Raw genomic sequence first — 3,544 nt, forward strand, 5'->3', positions numbered from 1 at the left:
TGTCAGGGTCTTTTCTGGAAAAAAAAAAGAAAGGAAAAAAAGACAGACAAAAAGCAAAGCAGGCAAAAGTATAAAATGATAGGTGAAGAGAAGAAAGAAGATCATATGACATAGAGAATACATTTATTTAGTCTTTCTTTCAATGAGACCCACCTTAGTATGTCTGACAAAGTATTTCAATTTCTATCTGTAAGAAAGAACAATGCCAATTATGATCAATTTACTAGTGTACAAACCCCTTTTATTCTAAAAGCTTCAACCAGCTAGCCTTGGCCTCTACCATCTCATGCTTCTCTGGCAGCTGGTTGTGGAAATCCTCAATATTGTGCAGTTGCTTTCACAGGGAAGAACTCATCTTACGACTAGACAGACTCCAACTTGACCTTTTGGACTGCAGCTAAAGAGGTATTCCCTTTCTGGGGAGATCTTTAAGTTCTAATTGCACTCAAATCAGCAGATGCAAGACCGGTTTACTTTTCTGAAGCAGAACAAGGATCAGCTGTGATCCAAAACCAAGCCGCTAATTTTACTGTTCTATTCTCAATTTGTCACAAGAAAAATTGGAAATTGCATACAGATATTTATTAAATAAAATATAAACATACATGAAAATACAGAATAAGGCAAATACAGGGTTTATTTAATTGACAATATTGAGTATGACCACAGGCTGAAATGGAGTCGCAAACCACGAGAGAACCTCCACCGTGTTTTACAGATAGCTGTAAATGACAATTGTTATACCTCTCTCCTGATCTCCTGTGGATACATTGATGACGGGCTGAACAAAAAAATTTCAAGTTTGGATTCACCACTCCATAAGACTCACTGCAACTGACTTCCAGTCCAGTTCTTGTGTAATCTGGCATACCTCAGCCTTTCCTCCCCATTTCCCTTTCTTAAGAATGGCATCCTGACAGTCACCCTTCCCCTGAGACCATTTCTGATGAGGCTTTAGTAAGCAGTAGATAGATCAGCTGAAGTTCCAGATGTATCTCTTAGGTCCTGTGTCAGATGTGTTTTCCTAGTTTTTAGTTTGTAGGTTTCCCACAGTAACTAATTACTGATTACTTCCCCCAAAGAGTAATCCCATTACTTTACTGATTACTTATTAGTAATTAGTTACTTTGTAAAAAACACGATTTACAACCTGAATAGGTGATAAAGCAATAGATCTTTCAGCCCAATTCTACTTTTTCTGCATAATCCATCATACAAAATGTAATCAAATGGAAAAGTCTGTTTTTAAAACTTGTTTTATTAGTTTTAGTCTTTTAACTTTATGCATCAAGCAAAAATTTAATTATATGCAACATTCTCTGACTGGAAGAAATTTGTTTAACATTTAAACCTATTTTCTGCACATTCCAGCACATAAAATAAAATATTTTTTGTGTTTACACTCACTCTTTCAAATAGATGCAAGTAAAACACAGCAGAAAATAAATAAAATCAAAGACTAGCTGTCCTGTTGCTCTATTTTCACCTGTAAAGCAGGAGTAGGGTAGGCGGAGGTTTACCCTGGTGCAGGTGTGCCGCAGCAGTCAGTGGAAGAATCTGCGAGTTTCTCTGTGAATTTCCCATTACGTCGTAGCGGTGCTTGGAAGTTTAGGGGGTTTTTTCACTGTAAAAAGAATTTTTCTTCCCACGCACAATGGACACTAATGTTTTTTGTCACTTTTTATGGAATCAAACTCAAAGTAAGGTCAGTACTTCCGCGCTTTAAACGCTGCACCCTCATACTCTCTCCCACACTCGATATATTATCCATTGTTGATCTGCACACAGCTGTTGTCACGAACGTCGCACTCGCTTACGTCACTGTCATGACACATTCGCAAAAAAAAAAATCACGGTTAATAATCCCTTACTTTACTCGTTACTTGAAAAAAAGTAATCAGATTACAGTAACGCGTTACAGTAATGCCTTACTGCCCATCTCTGGTCTTAAGTGACTTAGCAAATGTTTAAAACACCTCTGAAAATGGTCAGGTACAAAGACTGGACTGAAAATGAGTGTGAAAGAAGCCAATGTCCAAAGCAAAACTTTGAAAGACCTTCAGGAAGTGTGGGAAACTATTGCTTAAGAGCACTTAAAAATGTTAAGACAGTCTGGCTCCTTAGAAGCAAAACATAATGAAATGTAGCAAGATGAATAAAAGACATCCCATTTCACATGCCAAGAAAGAAAGTTATTTAAAAAATAAATACATTTCCACTTAGTGCTACAAGATTACCTGAACAACCGTGACATTTTTTTCTATGTTGCCTAATTAGGATTATGCAACCCTGAATATTAATTAATTTCCTACACCAAGTGCACACATCAACATTACAACCTGACTTCTGAGATATAACAGGATCATCTCCCACAATGAGACACTCTTAATTCCTTTAGTAGTTTCATTTCATGGGAAATTAAAAATGGCTGCCAAGAAAAAGGTTTTCTGAACACGCTACCTGAACAGACCAGAGGCGCTTACACTGTTGTGGAAGTTTCCATTTAATAAAGCCTGCAGACAAATGGTGAGCAGTAGCTAATATTCTTTCATCAGAAAAGAACAAAAACCCAAGCTTGGTCAGAGAAGCCAACATTGCTGGGGCAGTTGATTGGCAGAGTCTCTGCTTGAGCCCAGAATGGCCCTGAGTTTAAATACTTCCTACAGAAACAAAAGGCAGTACGCAGCTGTTTTCACACCTTTGGTCTTCACACTCCCTTGCTATCTCTTACAGTGGTTGAAGAGACAAAAGGCTCCACTACCTTTAGAATTGTCTGCTTTTCCTCCAACTTCCTGAGATACAATCACCCGGCTGTTCAATGGCATGAATGTGTTAGACGTTGAGACCTTTGGAGAATGTGAATAATACATACAAAAAATGCGGTGGTGCATTTTCCACAGTGACAAGCCAAAATGCCTGCTGTGGAAAAGGCCTTTAGTGAAACATACCACACCCCAAGGGCAGGGCAGGACACAAGACTTACTGAGGGTGAGGGGCAGACAAAGGGCAAATGCACACTATCTTAAAAGGAGATGGGGAACAGGGTGTCAGCACCCCTGGCCACTGTACCAGTGTTTTTCCTATGTGGGAGTGTTTTACTGTAGGGGGAGGAGATCAGAGGTTATGACTTGTGTGGAATTCTTTAGATCAGCCTTTAGAATAGGACTGCAGTGTGCTGATCTCCAGATGCATCTACAAGAGTAATGGGAAATAAAAGTATTGTGTGAAACTTGGAAACATCTCTGCGTGATCTGTGATTGTCCTGCTAAATCTCAGTGCTGCGTTCGATACTGTCGAATATTCTATTAGAGCGATTAGAACGTGCTGCAGGTATTACAGGTTCTATTTCTCTCTCAATATCAGACTTGATTTAAACTTTGCTGATCAACTGGGCGTTTATAAAATATGCTGTGGCAAATAAATTAGCAGAAAAATAAATGGCCGAAGCCCCAAGATTATCTTAAAAACACTGTTAGTTAAAAACAAAGTATTGGTGTTATTCCTAATTTATTTTCACTCTTCTCATTTGAGCTCAGAGTGCATT

Source organism: Neolamprologus brichardi, chromosome 3 (assembly GCF_056152115.1).
Source record: "Neolamprologus brichardi isolate AB-2024 chromosome 3, ASM5615211v1, whole genome shotgun sequence".
Classification (NCBI taxonomy): Eukaryota; Metazoa; Chordata; class Actinopteri; order Cichliformes; family Cichlidae; genus Neolamprologus; species Neolamprologus brichardi.